We start from the raw sequence: 26,166 nt of genomic DNA, 5'->3' as shown, positions 1-26,166 counted from the left end.
ACTCTCTGTACATCTACAGCATACTCCGCAAGCCAACTAATGGTATGTGGCGGAGGTTACTTTTTCTAACACTAACTTAGCCCTCCAACCCTGTTCCAGTCCAGAATAGCGCGTGGGAAGAATGATTATCAGCAAGCCTCTGCAGTGGCTCTAGGTTGTTGCATTTTCTCCTCGTGGTCTTTACGCGAGAAGTATGTGGGGGAAAGTAATATGTTGTCCGACTCCTCCTGAAAAGTGCTCTCTCGAAATTTCAGTAGTAGATCTCTCCGTGATGCACAGGACCTGTCTTGTAACGTCTGCCAAAGGGGTTTATTGAGCGTCTCCGTAATGCTCTCGCGCCGGTTAAAGATTCCCGTGACGAAACACGTCGCTCTTCGTTGGATATTCTCCGTCTCTTCTATCAGTCCTACCTGATAGGGATGCCATTATAGATGAACAATACTCAAATATGGAAAAAGCCTTATAAGCCACTTCCTTCGTGGCTGAGTTACATTTCCTGCGAATCTGCGTCTGACATTTGCTTTTCCCGCCATGTATTTTATGTGATTTTTCCACTTAGGGTCCTCTAGATAGTTACTACTAGATATTTTACGGTAGTTATTGATTCTAGAGGTTCGTCATCAATAGTGTAGCTGTACATTAGTGGATTTATTTTCCTATGTATGCACAACATGTTACATTTACTTACGTTCAGGGTCAAGCGTCAGAGCCTCTACTATTAATCAGTTCTCTGGAAGTCATTCTGCAAATTGTTACTATCTCCTTGCTACTTTGTTACAGACAACCACATCGCGTGCGAACTACCTGCAAGGGCATCCGACGCTCTCTACTAGATCATTAATAAGTATTGTAAACAGCAACGTTCCTATCACACTTCCTTGGGGCACTCCGGAAATTTACATCTGCAAGGGAGTCTTGAATCCAGTCGCAAAATTGCTCCGAGACTCGATATACTCGTATTAGTTTCACTAAAAGACAGTGCGGGACGGTGTCAAATGCCTTTCTGAAGTCAAAGAACACGGCGTCAACCTGGGTGCCTTTGTCTACGGCGCTGTGGGGCGACAGAGCGAGCTTCGCTTCGCAAGAACTCTGCTATAACCCAGAGGACCACGAACAACCCTGGGCGCGATGCTACAAGCAAGCACTTCAGCCTGCACGCCGCGTGCGATGCTAGTTGCCTTCACCAAACCAGCCTCCGCCGAAAGAAGCCGAGGATGCCCTCAGAACCCAAGCGGTTGGCGTCATTTGTGAAACTATATGCAGCCGGTTGCACGCACTGCGATCGATTGCCGCCGGCAGGGCCGCCTCCCCATCACGGAAGAGACCCCTCCTCCAGTAAACATACCTATTGCACACTGGCATTCTTTTCCACCCTGCCTCTTGCTATTTCCCTATAAAATTGGACTCCCAATGACAAGCATACCAACCCTCTCCACTTGTCCGGACTGGGCAGGAAAATCGGCAGCTGGCCCAACAGGAGAGGCATCCAGTGTCGGCTCTGAGTTACCATCAGCATTGGGTAGCACCTCGTACCTGTTGCTAAGGTAGTAGGGAGCCCGCCGCGCGACCTGCTCCCGCTTTCGCCTACCGCCCAGTGACACGCGAATCCACCACTGTCTGCCACACATTCTCGTTTAAGAACTGACCGGTGTCAGATGTTGCGTATCAGAAGATACAGCGAAAACAGGGTCACCAGGGTATTTTAATACGGTAGTCCTTCAATAAAAAATGGTGATATGACATCAATCAGAAAATGAAACATCGCTAGTCTTCCTTTGTCTGCAGGTGTGCAAAAGTCAAGATCTCCTGTAGATATACACAGAGCATCCAGTTACCAGTAACTTTATCGTTTATCTAAAACAACTACACTGCGCCTTACATCAGCAGATTCACATAAAAAACCTCAATATTGGACATGCCTTATTATTTCTGAGCAGCAAACTAATCATACACCACATGCTTTACTGACATGGGCACAGTCGTTTCATTTAGGCACTGTGGTCGTCAATTTCAATTCACGATCACTTTTGGAACAAGTATGAGTCCTGTATAGGCCTTCCTGATCACTGCCCAGCTACTTTCGTTAACCACAATTTGAAAAATCACCTCACATAACCACTGCCTGAAGGGACCCAAAAAACAGCACTCAATGTTCATCAGAACACAAATACCCCCCAATAGAAATGATATCATCTTCACCTGTAGCGAATAAAGAAAAGGCACGCAGAATTAACTTTTAAAAAACAACTTGCGAGTATTCATTGTTCTACCTCCTCATCTACACACTCATAGCCCAAACGAACAACTTCACTGGAAGAAATGTTACCTCATTAGACTACATTAACGATTCCATCCCTGACATATATTGAAATCAGGCAACATGATCTTTCTAACCAAGTAATTACTTCAAAAGCTTAATCACATACTTACCAGAAACCAAAAATCCTTTACAAATTTTGAAATGTGTACACACATTCATTTTAGGATTACTCATCTCACCACTGGTACATCATCCATACAGATAGTAGACGACACACACTCATATACACATTTGATAGAGCATAGCAGAAAACAGCAAAGAAAATAAAGATGAAATGTGTACCGGTTCAGATAAGGCACCTTGTGTTAGCCAATCACATGACATATACTGAAATGTGTTCCCTGAGGGCTCTATCTGTTATTCACACTTCACCCAGTACACTGTTAGACAACGCTTAGCAATTTTACGCACAAGGACATCTTAAGTATACTAGTGTGGACTATTGAGCACTCATTCTCCAAGATGGTCCACTCTTCAGTGCATAGAACACATTCACTACAGCTTTCACTTATCAAAGTTTCTGCAACACAAAGCAAAATAAGGCATCCTGTATCTGTTCATTGAATCGTACAATATTCAAATCAGTCACTTACCTATGTACCAAGCATATTCGCAGAGGAACTGACATCTGTGGCATGCGTATCAAGAACACAGACACCATACTGAGTAGCACTAATATTCATCATACCAGACATCACATACACAGCCGGGAAAAGATGGTGTCAAGCACATAGCAGTTCATCTTATAACAAAGAAACGTAAAATAAGAAATACATGGTAAGACTGCCTGTATTGACCAACCGAGTGCACAGGCATGGAACTGCATCCTACAAAGTGACGTCTGCCACCTGTACAGCACAGTGCAAACACGTCGTCATGCTTGCATTCAACATTTTGGCGGTTGCACTGGTTATTAACGTACCAACATTTCCTATTTGCAATGGCTTATCTCTCGCTACATTAGCCTGTGATCTTAAGCAAGTTTCCTTTCCCGAAATTTCATTATTCTACATTAATAACTTTTTTTGGTATTACGATTTCTTTCCCCATCAGTGTATTAATCAACGTACAAATATATAAAAATGGGCACTTCCTTCTGAGTACAACATCAAAACTTTAGCGCTGCAACATATTTTCACAATGAGGTCTCTCTCATTGTCAGTGTGAACAACACTAAACTTGTACTTGATCTACTTGTACTTTCAGTTAGGTTCTGCAGTTTTTAGTGGCTACAACGCAACAGTGAGCTCAGAAAACTGCCTGATAAATCTTCAATATGCAGTTCACCAGGTTTTGAAGTGCACTAAAACATCACTGTGCCCTATACCTTCGTCAATGATAAAACTCTTCGCATCTCCACACCCAGGTGGCAACAAAAAAAGACATGAAATAGATCTTAGGTAATGACATGTATCTGTCAATACGTTTTGGCATTACATTAACAGAATTACATTCACTATTTTTCAGAACCACTGTAATCTATTCAAATTTCGCCCAGACGATCGGATCGATTTCCACTACCTCTACTGAAATTTCCCATCTGACTGAACGAACGAGGCCCTCATCCATCAAAATATTCACTGACTGCTACAAAATAAGAGGGGAAATCGGCTTTGCTTCCTCCTGTGGAGATCCACTACCAGGGCTATGTTTAAGCTACCACCAGAAGCCGACATCTTCACGGCAGAAGTTCTTACAATTAAGGAAGCCCGACAATTTGCAGCAAATCAGTTCGATGTCGTTCTCATTGTTACTGATTCGAGGAGTGCCCTGGGACACCTGGAAAAACAGCAGTGGGGCTCAAACACCAACAGCCATGTACTCGATGTAGTTAATCTACCAGTATGAAAGTCAACATAAACGTGCCCTTTGATTATGGATCAACGGACAATGTGGTACCTCATGTAACGAAATCGCGGACCGCCTGGCGAAACCTAGTGTGACTGACGGCCAAACTTACTACACTTGCCTTCTACACACAGATTCTGTTGCTGGTGTAAAGAAAAAGGTGCTTCAAGAATGGCTACAGACGTTTGGATATCACACATCAGTCCAGAGGAAGATATTATGCCGCAGTACGGCCGAGTATTCCGCGAAAAACCTGGTTCTCCCAAACCAAGCTATCCACACGTCATACCACTACTGCAACGCGCATACTGCTGTGTCACAGCTGCTGTCCTTTACATCTTTATAGAATGAAGGTTCAGAGTTTAAACCTCTCCGTACTGTGAAGTCCATCCAGCTTAGATTGCAGAGCTCACCCATGTGGTGCTAGTGTGTTCACACTATGACAGACAACGCTACAAGTTTCTTAAGGTCTTGAACAGCGTATGATTTCCCCAACCTATATCTGTGACGTATCTGTTTCGACAGCTGACCACAACGTACGGTGTCAGTTACAAGTCAGACACAAAGGTTCCAGCGTAAGAAGTTCAGATATATGGACCGTCTTGAGAGTGGGAATGTTCAAAGTGTACCACGAAGTTCACATGGAATAAATGTAATTTGTAATGTCTATGCTGTATATACCATATTGTGTACCAAATCTGTAGTTATTCACTTCTCTGGCTAAATGATTAATGCCAGAGCTAAAGCCGAACAAAGTGGATCTCGCCATAGGTGAAAAGCTAAGTTAATGCAGTGTTATTAGAGAAAGAGATAGCTCAAAGTGCTTGCAATACCTGTCGATATCGATTACACGATATCTCCATGAAGTGTATGTAAAGATGATTTCACAATTTAAAGAAAACAAAACTGTGACATAAATGAAAGTGCTGTTTAACAAGCAACTTTCAAAGGGTAATCTGATTCTGGCTGACCAGACAGCAATTGGATAGATACTACTTCTGAAAGATTAACGGTTTGGTCACCTCCTGCGAAAAAAGCAAACGTAAAAGTTCACGAAAGTAGTATTTGCGTTGATGTGGGAGGTATCCAGAAGCAGTTCTGTGTAGCGAATCCGCTCTGATGTTCAAAATGACATAATTTTGATGACTACGTTCTGGTATAGACTGGCTGCTGAAGAAGTGTGAAGAGCTTGCTCATGTGCAGAGGTCTTCGTTAACTTTCTCACCTTGTAAGTGGTATGACGTGTTCTGTGGAGGAAGAAGAAATCAAAAATATAGGCACTTATGTTTGTTCCATACTAGAAATCCTTACAAAGTACTATAATATTCTTACTACATTCTTAGCAGTGACGAGAAACGGCGAAACAGAGTAAAAGAGGCACTAATACTTGCAATCGTAAAATTAAATGACACCACCTAACCTCAGCTTCGGATGTCTGCATTAGTGATTTATGATTGCAAAATAAAGTAATGAGAAACTTTTAAGTAGCAGACAATCGCCACGTAATCAATGCATTTTATCATCTAACTAGTACATTATGTGTAGTTAAAGGACAAATTTATAAGCTTCCTTTCTCTCTCTCCTATATTCCGAAGGTTCTTAGCTGTCGCATTTCTCAGTAGTTACACATTTTACAAGCCTCTGTTTTCATGTGCGTAGCACTTATCTCCTCATCTGAGGCTACCCTCTACACCAATGGTCGCCAAACCCATTCGTCACAAGAGCCATATTCCAGTAGTACAGTGATTAAAAATTTTTCTAAGAGACGTACTTATTTTCTAGAACTATGCTTTTAGGAGTCGGTTAATAGTACTAACAGAAAATAAATTTAGAGATCATAATTAAGGATAATCCTATTTATTGACAAATAAAATACTATAAACAATATATGATAACTCATATTTAATGCGAACAGTGGCCTAGCATTTCTTTGGAACGTCTGACTAGGTCCGCTATGTATGTTGTTTTTAACATCAGGCAGGATTCCAGGTTCTCGTCAATAAGGTGATTTCTCAGTTTACTTTTTATGAGGTTCATGCTTGAAAAACATTGTTCACATGTACATGTGGAGCCGAACAGTGACGGAACAGCAAAAGCTACTTTTTTTTACTGATGGAATGAGTTTGTAGTACTTTTGCAGAAACACTAAGTTGTAACAATTTCTTAAACTGTCGTGGGAAATGGCTGAGAGATTTGTGGTCTATACTTTGGCACGCCAGTTATTAAATCGTGCAGCAACCTTTTGTTACTTTCCAGTGGAAAATTTTATTAACAGCTTACATAGTTTAATGTTTTATCTGCCGTGCGTCAACTCGTATAGAGTAGGGATCCATTTTGACGATGCGTGAATATACTGTTCATGATTACTTACAAACAAGCACAGGGGACATAAGCACTCAATAGTGTCCTCAGACGAACCAGCAACTGTTAGACAGACAAGGCATAAAACTTGTCATCTCAACAACTTCCGATATGGGTGGGATTACTGTGAATTGCTGCCGGCCGGATCGGTCGAGCGGTTCTAGGCGCTTCAGTCTGGAACCGCGTGACCGCTACGGTCGCAGGTTCGAATCCTGCCTCGGGCATGGATCTGTGTGATGTCCTTAGGTTAGTTAGGTTTAAGTAGTTCTAAGTTCTAGGGGACTGATGACCTCAGAAGTTAAGTCCCATAGTGCTCAGAGCCATTTTTTTGTGAATTGCTGACTTACTTTGCCACTGTTTCAAAAGACGCACGAGCAATACGCACGTGCGTCTGAAAAATGGAGCACTTCATATGAGCTGGGCGTGTTTGTTAACAGATGGATTGCGTCATTGAATATAGCCTCATTCGTTCCTTGAATTTAAGATGAACTTGGTAATTTTCGCAATGCTCTCTGTGATAGCAATTGCGACAATGAAGAAAAAATATTTTCCTTTATTTTCTTCCTTGACACTTTTACCTTTTTGCAGTCGGCTTGTTTACTAACATGGGGCATGTGAATATAAAATGTGCACTGCTGGGCACTAAACTCATTACCATGCAGTAACTGCCTCACTGCAACCGTATGATAGTCGCGTGCGACAGGCAGCGTGTAGCCGACCGCTGTGGTCTCGCGGTTCTAGGCGCTCAGTCCGGAACCGCCCGACTGCTACGGTCGCAGGTTCGAATCCTGCCTCGGGCATGGATGTGTGTGATATCATTAGGTTAGTTAGGTTTAAGTAGTTCTAAGTTCTAGGGGACTGATGACCACAGATGTTATGTCCCATAGTACTCTGAGCCATTTGAACCAAGGTAGCGTGTCGTTATAGTTTTGTTTTGCTTGTCAAGGTATATTATCCAGCTTGCGTACACATTCGTTGCTATGCGTAGCTGGAAAGTCCTACATCATGCCCTGTAACAGAGAAGACCACGGCAGCACGAAGCTTTAATGAAAAGTTGTGACGTGGGAGGCTGTCATCTTTTGTGTTTATTACAGTATGAGGTTTTCTAAAAAAGTGGTCGTTGCGCTTGGATAAACTTGAATACCGTAAAAGAAAGCTGGCTTTCCGGATCGTCTTAGAAGACTTCCCTCAATTACAAATATTAAATAATTTTAAAGTATCCAAAAGAATCGCGAAATGATCAAAGCTCTGTCGAAGTCATGACATAAGAAGTAAATTTTATATACTACCCCTGCGTATAAATTATTCTCGGTATTCTTGCCGCGTCAGTTCTAGATAAAATCTCGAGCTTTCGACGATTACCTCCATCGTCATCGTCAGGAGCTGACTGTCTCCACTGCTGCTATGGTAGCCTCTATATAGCCCGAAGACGGCTTCTGATTGGTCGGCGCACTCAGTGACACCGTCTGAGACAGCAGCACGTAATCGCCGACCAATCAGAAGCCGTCTTCGGGCTATATAGAGGCTACCATAGCAGCAGTGGAGACAGTCAGTTACTGACGACGACGATGGAGGTAATCGTCGAAAGCTCGAGATTTTATCTAGAACTGACGCGGCAAGAATACTGAGAATATTTTATACATAAGTGCCACCGCGAAAAACTTCGTTCTCATACTACCCCTGCGGATGCATGTCTTTGATACGGCAGTAGTTAAAAAGAAAAGGAAGCGTTGTCCTGTGGATAATTCACATTCAAATAATGTGTAAATTTACCTACAAGTAACACCTAAAATACGAGTCATATTCCCAAAATAAAAACTCTATGACAAAGTTATGTAGCTTACTAAGTTAATAGCTGTGAGATTTGCAGGCAGTTGAAAGATGCGAGTAGCTTAATTCACCGTGTAGGTATTTTCGTCGATCGTACGCTTTTCTCCGGCCTGCCTGGCTGCCTCCGACCGATAAACACTCTACAACTGGCTCCATGCCTTGTGTCCTGCATACCTCCCATGTGGCCTGGCTGTTGTACAAGACTCACAATACTCATTTGCTCGCAATTAACAATCGCCGCCGAACATTAAGTGCCGGTCTGAATATGGATGATGCGATATTTTTTCTTTCACTGTCTTCCGTCAGATAGACATGAAATGACTGCAATGCAACAACAACTAACACTCTGATCACGTGCCTGTATGACGTCAGGTTTCAACCCCATAGCGACCTTAAAGTTTGGGAAGAGTTGTAGTCGGAGACGATTCGACAAAGAGTCGCACTGGAGTGGCCAAAGAGCCGCATGCCGCTCGCGAGCTGCGGTTTGCCGAACACTGCTCCAGATGGAGACCTATAGAACATATCTGTACTTACATGTATGATAAAATTATGAATTATGAAGACCCAATGTTTTTCTTCCAGTTCTTTTTTCTGTTTCAAATTTATCAAGCATATAATTCAAATGTAGACACTAGCTAGAGTATAGGCATTCTGGTTTCACTACTCTGTTACAGTGATTTGTTTGAAGGTTTATTATACAAACACTTTTTGTTATAGGTTCCTTAGTTACACGATACTTTTTTGCACCTTTTGCATTATTTTGCTCTAAATCGGATTATACTAAAACGTTGTCTTCAGTAATCGCTCTCATATATGCAAATATTTTTCACCCTCTACTTTCTTTTTTTTGTGCCTTTCTCCCACACTGGCGCACAGTGGATGTGGTTGTTAAGGGATTTGGCATGGTTACTTTAAGGGGTGGCCTGGTGGCCTTCCTGTCACCACACCATCCCCCCCCCCCTTTTACTAAAACAGGACTTGGGCACTAGCCCGTTATTCACCTAGTGGGATGTGGGAAACCACCTAAAAACCACGCCCAGACTAATAGGCACACCGACCGTCGTCGTTAATCCGCCGGGTGGATTCGATCCTGGGCCGGTGCAACTACCCATCTTGGAAGCAGCACCTTAACACGCTCAGCCATCTGGGCTGGTAAATATTTAATTTTTTTTACGTTATCTATTTGCCTACGGTGCACCTACCCATCTTGGAAGCAGCACCTTAACACGCACAGCCATCTGGGCTGGTAATTATTTAATTTTTTTTACCTTATCTATTTGCCTAGTATCCTGTACTTAATACTTCAGGCTACTATCTTTGTTTGTCATAATATTTTTCTCGGCAGAGATTCTTACGGCAGTCATGTTGGCTGTCACTTCCAAAAGATTGATTTGCTCTGCTTCATCTGTCGGACTTCCAGAAAGTGCCGCAAAATCATCCGCAAATGATATACATTTTATTACATCTTCTTTGTTCTTCCTCCTTAGTGTGAGTGCCGACATTGTGAATTGAAGGAGATCACTACTGTCAGCTGCGGCGGGACATTACGCGGATTGAGCGGCGACGAGTGAAAATGTGTACTGGGCCAGGTTTCGAACCTGGGATCTCCTACTTACTATGGACATGCGTTAACCACTGCACCATCCATGACACAGCGTTATCGAAACTGAACGGACTATTTCGGCACGCCTCACGGGCGATCCACATTCCCATTTTCCGATATTCACTCGTCGCTGCTGATTCCACGTGATTTTCCACAGCGTCTGACAGCAGTGATTCACTTCGGTAGATGTATAGTATTTCATAGCTGTGGGTTCTACGTCGTGTCTGTTCTTTCCGACATGTACTCATATAGTAGAGGATTCTTTCAGTGTTCACTGCTAATTCTCACAGTTTTCACCATGACACAGCTGAAAACAAAATGGAGATGAACAACAGTTTTGCCAGACACCTGTATCTATTATGAAAGATCGAGATAACACACACATACATTTTACTTTTCAAATTGTGCGTCTCACAGATTCTCACTCTAGACTTGCAAATGCACTTTCACCTCGAAATTGAAGGATTACCTTATCTAGGATATACACAGACAATATACTTTTTTAACAAATCACTCATCTTTTAACTTTATGTGAAAAAAATCATCTTAATTTCAGTAATGCGTTTGCGCTAAAAATGTAGTATATCTGAATCTTGGTTAAAAAGAGAGCTCCCGGTTCAGGGGACGCCACGTAACAGACTCAATGTCACCATCAATCTCCCACGATGGGGGCCACGCCCCTCGCAGCAGCCATTGAATGAAGCATGCCGTGCACCTCACACGGTCGCGAGAACGGAAAGGACACAGGGTTTTGCGCTAACCCCACCACATCGTCCCAGCTCTAACCAAGTAACCAACGAAAAATTAGGACTGTAAGTGCAATGGTGAGGCGTTATGTTTCACCATCGTGCATGTAAAGGGAGTTAGCTTCGATATTGGAAACAGCTGATTTCTGTTGATCACCTACAGTACTGCCAGTTCTCTGAAAATTTGCCTACTTCTGTGTGAAAATTTCCGATAATTTTATTTATTTCTGACAATTATGTTAAGTGATTCTTTTCGAATTACTGTTTTATACACGGAAATCAGGTAAACTACGCTTGTATGAAGTGAGATCTGAAGCTTCTAAAATAGTTTCTATGAGAAATATTTGGTGTACATTACACCTGAATGTTCGTTAGCGCAGAAGCAAAAACATGCCCTATATCACGAAAGTTATCAAATGGGCAGGAAATAAATCATGTGAAGAGCAATTATATACATGGGGTGTAAACGCATAGCACTATGTGAGAAACTGATACTTTTCGTGGTAATGTTTTATGAGGTATTTACCCATATCATATCTATTGTACTTTAACTCATTGGTTGTCTCAAACATTTTCACATAAACTGCATCACACAATTACATTTACAAATGGACATATGATTCCATATTAGATTTGAGAGCGAGAAAAAGGAAGGTAATTTAAAAGTCAGTTGTCAGTACCCCATATCTGCAGCGAACAACATATACCCCATAATCGTTACAAGATCGGAATAGTTTCTGGTTTGAAATTAAAAGGCTGATCATTAAGTTAATATGAAACATCAACACGGTCTCTGTATTGCTTCGCCTGTTTATGCAAAATGACCGAACATTATATACATTTACAAAAAAAGTTATTTTCCGAATTTAGGTGTCGACCCACAGAGTAAGAACAATGATGCTGCCAATATGTACCTCAATCTCTTAAAAACGGTATAACCTCAGTAATTCCCGTTTTGTGACGAAGTTTACTATAACTTAATCACCACGCGAATGGTACTCTTCTTACAAAGGCAACTGTTGACCTACATTTCTTCGAGTTACTCTCAATCCATATTCTGTACTCATTAGACTCTTCATTCCATTCAGCATATCGTGTAATTCTTCTTCACTTTCACTGAGGACAGCAATATCATCAGTAATATCCTTTAACTTTGAACTGTAATTCCACTCTCAAACCTTTCTTTTACTTCCACCATTGCTTCTTCGATGCACACATGAAACAGTGGAGGCGAAAGAGTATATCCTTGTCTTACACCCCTTTTAATCCGAGCACTTCGTTTTTGGCCGTCCACTCTTATTATTTCCTCTTGGCTCTCGTACATATGGTTTGTTACCCGTGTCTCCCCATAGCCGACCCCTATTTTTCTCATAATTTCGAACATCTTTTCACCGATTTACATTGTCTGACGCTTTTTCCAGGTCGACAAATCCTAGGAACGTGTCTTGATTTTTCTTTATTCTTGCTTCCACTATCAACCGCAACGTCTGAATTGACTCTCTGGTGCCTTTACCCTTCCTAAGGCCGAACTGATCGTCATCTAAAACCTCCTCAACTTTTTTTCCATTTTTCAGTACATTATTCTTGTCAGCAACTAAAATTCATGAGCTGTTAAGGTGACTGTGCGATAATTATCGCACCTGCCACCTCTTGCAGTCTTTGGAATAATGTGGATGATATTTTTCCGAAAGTCAGATGGTATTTCGCCAGACTCATACAGTCTCCACACCAACGTGAATATTCGTTTTGTTGCCACTTCCCCCAACGATTTATGAAATTCTGAAGGAATGTTATTTATTCCTTCTCTATTATTTGATCTTAAGTCCTCCCTCCAAAGGTCTCTTAAATTCCGATTCTAATACTGGATCTCCTATCCCTCCTAAGTCGACTCCTGTTTTTTCCTCTAATACATCAGACAAATCTTCCCCCTCATAGAGGCCTTCAGTGTATTCTTTCCACCTATCCGCTCTGTCTTTTGCAATTAACAGTGGAATTCCCGTTGAACTCTTAATGTTACTACCTTTGTTTTCAATGTCAGCGATAGCTGTTTTGACTTTCCTATATGCTGAGCCTGTCCTTCAGACAGTCATTTCTTTTTCAGTTTCTTCACATTTTTCCTGCAGCCATTTGGTTTAAGCTTCCCTGCACATCCCATTCCTGTATTCCTCAATTTCCCTGAACATTTTTGTACTTAATTCTTTCATCGATCAACTAATGTATTCCTTCGATTACCCATGGTTACTTTTCAGTTACCCTCTTTGTACCTATATTTTTGTGTCCATCTTTTGTCACTGCCCTTTTCAGAGATGTCAGTTCCTCTTCTTCAACTTACTGTTTACTCCTTCTGTTGTATCTATAGCTATAGCGAACCTCAAGTGTATCTCGTCATTCATTACTACTTCCGTGTCCCACTTCTTTGCGTATTGATTCTTCCTGACTAATCTCTTAAACTTCAGCCAACTCTTCATCACTACTATATTGTGATCTAAGTCTATATCTGTTCCTGGGTACGCCTTACAATCCAGTATCTGATTCCGGACTCTCTGTCTAACCATGATGTAATACAACTGAAATCTTTCCGTAATACGCGGCCTTTTCCAAGTGTACCTTCTCCTCTTGTGATTCCTGAATAGAGTATTCGCTAATAGTAGCTGAAATTTGTTACAGAACTCAGTTAGTCTTTCTCGTCTCTTATTTCTTGTCCCAAGCCAATATTCTTCTGTAATCTTTTCTTCTACTCCTTCCCCAACAACCGCATTCCAGTGCCCCATGACTATTAGATTTTCATATCCCTTTTCTTACTATATTACCCTTTCAACATCCTCATATACTTTCTCTGTATCTTCATCTCAGCTTGTGACGTCGGCAGGTACATCTGAACTGTCGTTGTCGATGCTGGTTTGCTGCCGTTTCTGTTAAGTACAACCCTGTCACTGAACTGTTCACAGTAACACACTATCTGTCCCACCTTCCTGTTCATAACGAATCCTACTCCCGTTATATCATTTTCTATTTCTGTTGATATCACACTATACTCATCTCAACAGAAATCCTTGTCTTCTTTCCATTTCACCTCACTGATCCCTACTAAATCGAACCTTTGCATTTTCCTTCCAGATTTTCTAGCTTCTCTACCACGTTGAAGCTTCTAACATTCCACGTCCCGACTCGTATAACGTTATGCTTCCGTGGGTTATTCACTCTTTTTCTCATGGTCATTCCACCCCCCCCCCCCCCAGGTGGTCCCCTCCCGGACATCTGAATGGGGGCTATTCCGGAATCTTTTGCCAATGAAGAGAATTGAAAATTGTCATGATGATGACAATTTCCAATTACGGGCCACATGTCCTGTGGATACATGTTATGTGTCTTTAATGCAGTGGTATCCATTGCCTGCTGCTTCTTCATGCCATCGAGGATTGCTGATTCTTCCGTCAATGCTGATTATGAATCAAAATTTAAGCGGTGGCGGGAGATCGAACACGGAACCGAGGAGGTTTTCATAAGTAATCAAAGACGCTACTGCTACACCACAGATCTGTTCCTCACCGACAATGTTAATTATTTGTTGAAAGATGTGAGAGTAGATACTTCTAGCTTCTAAGGACCTTTGTTAGCCTATCGCTAGAATTGTAAATTACATTCCATTTCTTCTCTTATTATGAACTGACATTCTGAGGTCAATGTTATTAACATTTTATGTATACACCAGCAAGTCAGAGACTGTTATGATTTCAATCCTTTGAAACACATCCTACATTACTCTTCGGATGCTATTCCCACACTGCATCTGACTGCTTTCTTCTGTGAAGTTTTTGATGAACAGAAGTTTTCCATAGCAGAGTTAGTCATATTCTCATGAGACGTATGCCACAGAATACCACCTATGATATAATTAGGTAATTTAAACATTATTTTGCTGCATCCACAATCTGTTGCATAGCCTACGTAATTGGTACTAAGTTCAGATGCTATTAGGTTTTAGTTCAAAAAATATCATTAGTGTATCGATCGAGCAGTCTGGCATTAATATTGATTTTGTGTGGCATGTGTTCTTGCAACATTACCAAGATCCACAATCCGTATGAAAGTGAAAAAGGCCATGTATGTGTTTATAGTAAATGTGTTTTATTATCCACAGCCTGACACATAGAGTAAATAAATCAGACGATAGTTTATTGCAGTGCAACACTCAGTGGGCCATTTAATTCATTATTACACATCTTATGAAAAGGAATGATATTGTACATTTTTAAGCTTTTAAGCTTTGCAGATAAACGTTTAATATTTTGTTCGTAACTTTTGATAAAAGATTAATTGTTCATTTCTTATATGCCTGTAGTGATTCTCAGTTCTGGATTTACTGATGTTGGCTATTGATTCATTGATCTGCCAGTGGGTTACTCAGGCTACTGAAATTTCTTCTTTGCTTTTCTTGATAATGTAGGTAGTATTTCTTCAGCCTTGCCCACATAATCCTCAGTTTTATACTCTAAGATGGTTGGTAAAATATGTGCTTAACATCAGCAGAGATATTGGAATATTTCAATTTCTCCTTTGATAACTTGTGTTTTGATTGCTTAGCATGCTGCTTCACTCTTATTTACTTGGTTAAAATTCACCTGCAATTCACATTGCCATTTTCTGCCTTAATTTTAAACTAAGAGTATTTCCTCACTATTGTGACTATTATCTTGTACTTTACATGGGTTTGGCATGTAAAGAGAAACAAAAGTCTTAAATCATTTAGCTGTGCCATATACTACTTTCAGGTTTAGAACTGATGTTGTGCCAATAGTTTTTCTTATAGTGTCTAGCACAGATTTTCTCGAGTTTTTCAGTTAGCATATGTGATTAGTTTCTTGCAGCTATAAGTTTCAGTGTAGTTCAGCTTTTATCCAGTACTTGGTCTAATGACTTCGCCTGAATACCTATTTTCTTATTCAGAAGTAGTTTACGCCAAAACTCTTCGCCGGCCAGAGTGGCCGAGCAGTTCTAGAAACTACAGTCCGGAACCGTGCGACCGCTACGGTCGCAGGTTCGAATCCTGCCTCGGGCATGGATTTGTGTGATGTCCTTACCAATTTCAAATATATGATAGGTACGATAGGCAATTACATCGCTATCATCAAACTTTCAAGACGATGTACGCTGGGGACTCCGCTGCCACCTCTTACTATGGCAACGGTGAACCATCCATTTCCATGTGAGAAAGTGTCGTTTATATCCAAGCTAAATTTAAGAGAACATCCATGAAATACACAAGGTCCATCGACGAGGGCGTGGGCTGCAACACTCTTCACTGGAATGCGATTCTTCTTGTCTGCTGATGTTCTTGTAAGTTCAATGTTTTCTATGGTTATGTAGACTGTTGTGCGGGTACGACGAAACCTCCTGTAGCGCATGTTGGCTGCGTTCAATGCAGTTGCCTGTGCAGTAGCAAGACACAGACTGAGCGTAGCGCGACAGCGCGATCGCTTGTATACTGTGCAAGAACTTTGACCTTAGATAAGGACTTAGAGTATTCGCTAAACAGCCTTATGGTACTCTTGTTCCAAGCATGCCATTTGTTTTGAGTACGATAAAGAAGGAGAAATTAAATGCTGATGAGTACCTGTTTATATGGGCGAAAGTCTGCAATGGCAATTGTAAAATAAGGATCAACGGTGACTGTATGTTGTATTATAGACAATAAAGTTTGTTCTGTCCCTTCCTTATTAAGTCTTTCCCTTATCTCCTTCCATGTTTTAAATTAAAAAAAAGTATTCACTTTTTGTTTTGGTGGCCGTGCCGCTCTTGGTTGCACGCTAGGGGGGTGGCCTTGAAGCGGACTTAGCCGCTGGACGAGGCTGCCGGGCAACACGCGTCCCCGCTGGCGCGCCGCCAACGTGATAATAGTGTTTAGATAAGAAAACTGTTGCATCCTTGAGTCTCCGGTTCTAGATGTACACTCGATGGTTCATGGCTAACGCTGTAGATCTTTATTTATGGAAATGTACATTACAATCGGATACAAATTTTACATATTCACATACACCTTTACCTTTAACCCAAATGAATACAGACTCATTTTGATTAATTTTTCTTTTACTACGAGTATACAAGACAAGAGGAGATGTTGAATCATAAGCTGATTTTCCAAAATCTTTATTACCAATTTCAAACATATGATAGCTACGATAGGCAATTACATCTCTATCATTCACTTGTGTTAACGTGCCACAGCAATGCCTCTGCGACGTGCTTGGCGCCGTCGCTGGCGGCGCAGCGTACCTTTGTATCGCAGTTTGAAGGCGATTGATATTGACTTGGCTGGACAGTTTAATAAACAGCAATTGATTGGAGGTCCAAATGTTTTTCGTGGACTCCATCTGAACTTTACCTGTGATGTGCAAGCAGTGTTAGGAGGTAGTACCTGGCTGACACTTGCTGTTGTATGGGGCAATCACGCAGATTATGGTGGCCTTGAAGCATTTCCAGGTGCTAAAATTCTGGCTTGGAAGACATGGAGTATAGCAGAGACTACAGGACTCTTGGCTAAACAGCCTTATGGTACTCTTGTTCCAAGCATGCAATTTGTTTCGAGTACGAGAAAGAAGAAGAAATTAAATGCTGATGAGTACCTGTTTATATGGGCGAAAGTCGGCAATGGCAATTGTAAAATAAAGATCAACGGTGACTGTATGTCGATAAGTTCGAGAACATACCTTCACCAAAGAGCCCAGCAGTATATTGCTCCCTCCTACGTATATCACGCGAAGAGACCATGAGGATAAAATCAGAGAGATTAGAGCCCACACAGAAGCATACAGACAATCCTTCTTTCCACGAACAATACGAGACTGGAATAGAAGGGAGAACCGATAGAGGTACTCAGGGTACCCTCCGCCACACACCGTCAGGTGGCTTGCGGAGTATGAATGTAGATGTAGATATAGATGTAAGGTTTAAGTAGTTCTAAGTTCTAGGAGACTGATGATCTCAACTGTTAAGTCCCATAGAGCTCAGAGCCAAAACCAAAACTCTTCACGATTTGAAACACACAATTTAACTGTATTAGTTTGGCTTTCATGGAACTGAAAGCTGGAATATGCTTTCATGCCTGGTGGTTTCCAGGTTTCCATACTAGTGATAATTAGAAATTATTACATTAAGAATTACTGATAGAAGGCTTAGTGTTTTATGTCGTGTTGATGGCTAAGGACACGAGAGGCTGAGCTGTGCTCAGAGGTGTTGTTACTCGCGGGAAGATAGGCAGCTGTTTCCTTTTCAAGAAACTATCCCAGTGCTTGTCTGTAGTGATCCGGGAAACCATGGGCAATTTAAACCAGTATGGCCAACCCAGGGTTTGAACACAGGTCTGCAAAATTATCAAAACAAACGGTGTATTTACATGGTAAAAATTAAGTAATTTGTTAAGTAAACAGCTCAAGTCCACTTTTAAATGTGCCTAAATCTATGGTGGTTATGTTACTAATTTTCAAAAACAGATAATTACTGGCCAAACAGTTAATAGCAAGAGCAGCCAATAAGTACTCATTAACTTACGAACTCTTTGCCCTTTCACAGAGACGTAAACATTGGCACTATTCTAAGGACTGTACTATTTTGTTTTACGTTTTTCTACAATACCCTGTAAGGTAAGCAGTAGTTTCTCTTCGTAAACAATAATGGCTTTACGTCATCGCATACCAACTCACTGAATTTCTTTTGTTATTACATGGGCAGAATAAGTGTCTAAAGACTCAGAATTAATGAGTACATATTGTATAATAATTTATACATTAATAAGCGATAACGTAAATAATTATAAATACTTACAGCGATTTCACTCTTCTGTTCATCCACCATTCTATCATTGAAAGCAATTATGATGTTTTTACGGTGATCTTCGATGAAACGAATACAAAGCGGAAATAGCGAGAATACCATGAGAATACACCACGCGAGAAATGGGTGCTACTGGTTACACAGTTGACATGTACAAAGGTGAAACTTAGAACATTTCAATTGGATTTCCAGTTCTCACTTTTCATTAGTTACTTGGTTTGAGCTTGAACGACATGGTGGGGATAGTGCAAAACCCTATACCGTTTCGGTTCTAGCACTCCGGTCCCGCTCGTAACACTGCCAGACGCTGTACTTCACGTGCCGCCTGATAGATCCATTGACGGAAATGTGTGATTCCATATCTGGAATCTGTGTTTGAATTAGAGAAGGCGGTCTAATGATTCTGCTGTAGATTAACCTTTGTGATCAGCTTGTCTCTCGTTTATGATTGTAAGTAGCTGGTTCCTGTTCGTGGTATTTTCATTGTAAACACATCGATTCGTGGCGTTAGTATTAGACATCCTTGAGGCTGCAATTTGAGCCGGTAACTAATAAAATGATGTGAAACTAACCGCTAATAGGAATCAACCTGTTGCTACCTAATCACCAGAGGGAGAGTACAAATTTGTGTGTGGTTCATTTGTAAATTAGGAGCTCGGTCTTGCCCTGTTGTTTTAAGGACTTAGAAGCACTGATCCATCACAAGGCACATGAATGAAGCAGAGTGAAATTTATGAAATTTGTAACTTACATAATAAGATAAGTTTGTCAATGCATCAATCCATAAAGGGTTGATTACTACAATATGTTGATTTCTACTGCTGACAACATAATCGACCTAGCAGTTGTCGCAGTGTGACTGCCCAGTATGCATGTTTACATGAAAGTCCCTAAAACGCAATTTTACGAAATGTTGTTACTTTCGTGTGTTACTTCTACCACAGCACCTGATCGGTGCTCTAGGCAGAAGTTGGTTACTCTCACATTTTCGATGTTCAGGTAGTGGCGATTTTAATGAATGACAGAATGTAACATCAGTGTTACTCAAGTGAAAGCATTTACTTCACTCGTAATGGCTACATAGACAAATTGTTTGTTCTTTGTGCACATCTATAACAAAGTACTTTTCTAATTATGCATGGTGTCCCATTTATCTTGCTTACCCAAAATAACTTTTTTCTAGAGACTTAAATGAAAAATTGTTAAAACCAATATTGTTTAACATCATTGGTTAGTTCTTGCTGTTGGTATACGTTTTATGTATCCCAAAAGATGTAGGAGATACGGGGTAAACGTTAAATTTGTTAAATGGAACCATATACATTTTATTCAAGAATACAATTATCCTCTCCAGGAGCTATTCTAAAGCCTGGTTTAACGACGACACTAGGTTGCAGGCAACTGCGCTACCGGCCACTGCGCATGCGCGCCGCGCGTTTGCGCAACTCGTTGGTGAAACTAAACACTTTCGGCATGTTCCAACTTTGGTGACACTAGTTGCATGAGTTTTTGTAGTTATGTGTGTTCGTAGAGTGTAGACAAACTGAAATATGAAGTGGGGAACGGAGAATAATGTTCGCTTTTGGGATATCTATGCTTTGCATAGGTGTTGTAGGATTCCAGCTATGCTGATTACAAAAATAAGCAACATATTGTTGCCGCTGAGGCCGTCATGTGCGATTATAACATATATGGTTTGACAATATCTGAGCTGCAGGCAAAATTTATCGAGTTAGGAGCACATATACAACTGAATTAAGAAAAATACATGCAAGTGTAATTCTAGTTGTGACAATGCTCTCGTCTACAAGATTGAAATCCCATTGTTCGATTTGCCCAACTCTTTGTTAAGCAATATTTTAGATAGGAGGGAAGGCTATACAAGTTCAAGATGCTGCATTCTTTATTCAGTATTCATTTATTTAAAACGTCGCTGCAGTGCTCCCCATTCACGTATGTTAGAAATTTGAAATATTGCCACTGTTCAGATCTATCTCCAAGAGAGTAGTGTGCAAACCACTCTCTTCTTAATGCGGCCTGTTTCGAATACTTATTGCTGTTAATGTTAATAATCATTATTGTTAATGTTAATAACTGTTAGTGTTAATGAAAAACCGTCATCACCAACTTAAACCGCATCTAATAGCATGCCGAGTGTTCTTGATTGTAAATGCACGCAATATGATAAGTAATTTCAGCTCTGGCGACAGTGCTTCGTGCATTACAGTACCTTTATTCCTTATCGCATAATTAACTCTGTTTAGAAGACCCGTGAACAGTTCTGGTGACATTCTAAGATAATTAGAAGAACTTCTTGGATCTTCTGTTATAAATTATTTGAACAAGGATGCTGAGCAACCTAGCTGACGTCTTTTCTTCATCCAGACACAAGTCGAAATGTTTCTTAATTTTTTCTTATGCAGCGATTCCACGCAACAAGCTTTAACTCCATCACAACTCGTGCGACGTGCAGCTGCCAAAACTTTCATTGCAGACACGACTCAGGGACCCACAAAACGACGGAACTGAAGTGGATACTGGTGTCACCGTTTCTACAGTCATAAATGAAACCACTTGCGTGCAACTCATTCCACGGAATGAGGCTAGGCTTTAGATACACTACGTGATCAAAAGTATCCGGACACCTGGCTGAAAATCACTTGCAAGTTCCTGGCGACCTCCATCGGTAATACTGGAAATCAGTATGGTATTGCCATGATGACAGCTTACACTCTCGCAGGCATACGTTCAATCCGGTGCTGGAAGGTTTCTTGGGGAATGACTTCAACAATAGGGTTAAACTTTATCAGTGGGCTCATCAAAAAATTCGGACTAACCCTAATTCTTTCTCAGATGTTCTCTTTACATACGAGGCGTCATTCTCCAACAAAGGAACTATCAATATGAGAAACATGCATTATAGTTATATCAACAGTCCTCGATAGCTCCTACAGGTAGAGCATCCACGTCCATGGAACGTTAATGTTTAGTGCGGGAATTATTAAAGATTCCTTTATTCGACCTTTCTTTGTAAGAGTCAACCAAAGTGGCAGACTGTATGTCCGACTTTTAAGACACACTCTTACTGTTCTCTTAGGCGCCGTTCCCCTGCATCAGAAGACAGTCATATGGTATCAGCATGATAGATGCCCTGCACATAACGCCTTACGAGCACTAATTCTGAACCATGAATACCCTGGTAGGTGGGTTTGGCGTGGTGAGCAGATAGTTGACCTGCTCGATCTCTGGATCTTACACCGCAGGATTTTTTTCTGTGGGGAGCAGTAAAGTATGTTGTCTACCAAAATTTTCCAACAACACCAGAGGACATACATAAACTCATTATTGATGCCACTACAGCCATGACAGACGATGAAGTAGCACTATATAGGGCGTCTTCCATCCACAGAATGAGCCGATGTATGAATGCTAATAGTCACTATTTTGAGCACGTGGTGTAAACGGCCTGTGTTTCATGTAGTGTTAATATCACATTAAGAGTTACTAAAAAGGTCCAAATTACTTCTGCATAGTCATGATTACTGTAATACGGTACTGTACAATGACAGGATCCAATTACTATACAATGCAGAACTGTTGCATTTAAAGTTTACTTGTAATTTGCAAAATATTAAAACGCTCCTTGAAGAAGTTAAATGATTTAGTTGATGAAATACGCTGAAGTGATATTTAAGTTAGAGAAGTTATGTATTATTTTTCATTTCTGTAGCTTCTAGTTTTGTGGCTAAAATGGTACAGGGTCATACATTTTTGAATAAATCTTCGATAGGGTGAGTACATTCCTGAGTAAAATATTCGTGCTTCCATTTAAAAAATTTAACCTCTACCCATATCTCCCACATCTGTGTAGATACATAAAACGAATACCCTCAGCAAGAACTATCCAATGATGTTGAAAATAACTGGTTGAAACAATTTTTCATGTAACATATCAGAAAAAGTTATTTTGTGTGGGCAAGATACATGGGACATCCTATATAAGGATCACTGGCATCCTCGTACAACTAATACTAAAAATGTGTACTTCAATTTTCGGGTTCACGTATTACTATTAAAAATAAATGTCAATGGCTTTGTTGATTTTTACTTCATATGTATGGTAATATTTTAGTGAATTTCTCTTTATTGTGATTGCAACACAGGGAGTGGTCGTCATGGCTTTAGTAAATACACTCCTGGAAATTGAAATAAGAACACCGTGAATTCATTGTCCCAGGAAGGGGAAACTTTATTGACACATTCCTGGGGTCAGATACCTCACATGACCACACTGACAGAACCACAGGCACACAGACACAGGCAACAGAGCATGCACAATGTCGGCACTAGTACAGTGTATATCCACCTTTCGCAGCAACGCAGGCTGCTATTCTCCCATGGAGACGATCGTAGAGGTGCTGGATGTAGTCCTGTGGAACGGCTTGCCATGCCATTTCCACCTGGCGCCTCAGTTGGACCAGCGTTCGTGCTGGACGTGCAGACCGCGTGAGACGACGCTTCATCCAGTCCCAAACATGCTCAATGGGGGACAGATCCGGAGATCTTGCTGGCCAGGGTAGTTGACTTACACCTTCTAGAGCACGTTGGGTGACACGGGATACATGCGGACGTGCATTGTCCTGTTGGAACAGCAAGTTCCCTTGCCGGTCTAGGAATGGTAGAACGATGGGTTCGATGACGGTTTGGATGTACCGTGCACTATTCAGTGTCCCCTCGACGATCACCAGTGGTGTACGGCCAGTGTAGGAGATCGCTCCCCACACCATGATGCCGGGTGTTGGCCCTATGTGCCTCGGTCGTATGCAGTCCTGATTGTGGCGCTCACCTGCACGGCGCCAAACACGCATACGACCATCATTGGCACCAAGGCAGAAGCGACTCTCATCGCTGAAGACGACACGTCTCCATTCGTCCCTCCATTCACGCCTGTCGCGACACCACTGGAGGCGGGCTGCACGATGTTGGGGCGTGAGCGGAAGACGGCCTAACGGTGTGCGGGACCGTAGCCCAGCTTCATGGAGACGGTTGCGAATGGTCCTCGCCGATACCCCAGGAGCAACAGTGTCCCTAATTTGCTGGGAAGTGGCGGTGCGGTCCCCTACGGCACTGCGTAGGATCCTACGGTCTTGGCGTGCATCCGTGCGTCGCTGCGGTCCGGTCCCAGGTCGACGGGCACGTGCACCTTCTGCCGACCACTGGTGACAACATCGATGTACTGTGGGGACCTCACGCCCCACGTGTTGAGCAATTCGGCGGTACGTCCACCCGGCCTCCCGCATGCCCACTATATGCCCTCGCTCAAAGTCCGTCAACTGCACATACGGTTCACGTCTACGCTGTCGCGGCATGCTACCAGTGTTAAAGACTGCGATGGAGCTCCGTATGCCACGGCAAACTGGCTGACACTGACGGCGGCGGTGCACAAATGCTGCGCAGCTAGCGCCATTCGACGGCCAACACCGCGGTTCCTGGTGTGTCCGCTGTGCCGTGCGTGTGATCATTGCTTGTACAGCCCTCTCGCAGTGTTCGGAGCAAGTATGGTGGGTCTGACACACCGGTGTCAATGTGTTCTTTTTTCCATTTCCAGGAGTGTATTTAAGACTTTTATATTTAGTTCAGCGTTCATAAGAATGGGGTAGCACAGTTTACCCAACCACCAAGGGATTTCCTAGTAGCGGCGGCACAGGAACTTCAGCAATACCCACCTCCGTTCATACCCCGCTGCAGTGACCCGGATGACTCCTCAGCGCCCTTTTATATACCTGACCCAACCACTTCATGACAGCGTGCCAACTGTCTGACGTTCAGCCGACCTGCCGTTCCAGAATACATTCCACAGTGGACACACCACCGTTAAGCGGTTCATTCTCAATCTACTGGCAACCATATTGTCAGATCATTCATCCTTCCCTAACGCCTCATGGAAAAAAGCATATCTGTTTTCACATTCGTGACTGTGCCTCGTTGGTGGAAGACGTGCCATTGGTAGTGTGAAAGATACTGTGGCTGCCACATGGTGCTCCAACCCACTACCCTCCTGAGTGAGATGCTGGGACACTAGTACAGACAGAACATTCCAACTTGCCTAGTGTGCTCTCATGTGTGTTTCAGTCACTGAAACCTACGCTGTCGAAGCTGTTTTATCTCCACTTTCAAGTGCGTACCTTCCTTGGAAGGGATTTCGGGTTATCTGCCCATCTGAGCTTTTGTTCTCCTTATTCACTAAGGACTCATTCACTCCTTTTCGTCCTGATTTAGAATTAGCAACCTGTGTAGGTATAAAACATATATTTCGAAACCAGATACTAAAATTTAGGACATTTTCGGGAGCGAATGTGGACTCCCGACCATAATTTACTGGTTATGAACTGCGGAAGAAAATTAAAAAACCGCAGAGTGATAGGAAATTAAGGAGATGTGATCGGGGTAAATTTAAATAACTAGAGACTATTCGGTGTTTCAGAGGGAACTCTAGGCAACAGTAGACTGAAACAGCGGAAAGGAACACAATATAGGACGAACAGGAAGTTTTGAGAGATGAAACAGTGAAGGCAGCAGAAGATCACAAGGCCTGCACCTCAACAGGTATGGTAAGGGGAGGTTGGCAAAGCTTATAGGTGACAGCATAGGTGGGGGTGGTGGGCTCACTCATGGGAAAATTCCGGTAGTTGTGGGTGTTAGAGCTGTACCTTTTTTAGATTGAAGTCAGCTGATAGGTATTCCTGCTTGAGGGAAGTTGTGGGTGTTAGAGCTGTACCTTTTTTAGATTGAAGTCAGCTGATAGGTATTCCTGCTTGAGGGAAGTTGTGGGTGTTAGAGCTGTACCTTTTTTAGATTGAAGTCAGCTGATAGGTATTCCTGCTTGAGGGAAGTCTCTCTAACGAAGAAACCACTTTCGACAAAGCTTAGGTATCCGAGTAATCAGGGAATTAGTATATTTCATCAAAATATACAAGGTATTAGAGATAAAGTTAGTGAACTGCTTATAGATGTTGACTCTGAAATTATTGGTATATCTCAACACTTCTTAAATAAGGAGATAATTCAGAGGCTTCCTTTACCAGGATACAGGTTGGCTGGCAGCTTTTCTAGGAGCTCTTTGCGGTGTGGGGGAGTAGCCATGTATGTGAAAAACGGTATCCCATTTGGGTCAATTGATGTTTCAAAGTACTGCACTGAAAAGGTGTTTGAATGTTGTGCAGGTGTGGTTAAATTTAGTGGAGCTAAACTTCTTACTGTTGTTATTTATAGATCCCCAGACTCCGATTTCACAACATTTTTGCTAAAGCTAGAGGAGGTTCTTGGTTCACTTTATAGGAAATACAAAAAGTTTGTTGTATGTGGTGACTTCAATATTAATTGTATAAGTGATTGTGCAAGGAAAAAGATGCTGGTAGACCTCCTCAATTCATATAATCTTATGCAAACCGTATTCTTTCCAACGAGAGTGCAAGGGAACAGAAAAACCATAGACAATGTTTTTGTTCATTCCTCATTACTAGAAGGGCATTCTGTTTGCAAAAATGTGAATGGCCTTTCAGATGATGATGCACAAATTTTAACTTTAAAGGATTTTTGTGCTGCAACACATATTAAATATAGTTATC

Source organism: Schistocerca cancellata, chromosome 3 (genome assembly GCF_023864275.1).
Source record: "Schistocerca cancellata isolate TAMUIC-IGC-003103 chromosome 3, iqSchCanc2.1, whole genome shotgun sequence".
Classification (NCBI taxonomy): Eukaryota; Metazoa; Arthropoda; class Insecta; order Orthoptera; family Acrididae; genus Schistocerca; species Schistocerca cancellata.
Note: the sequence above shows the minus strand (reverse complement) of the source record.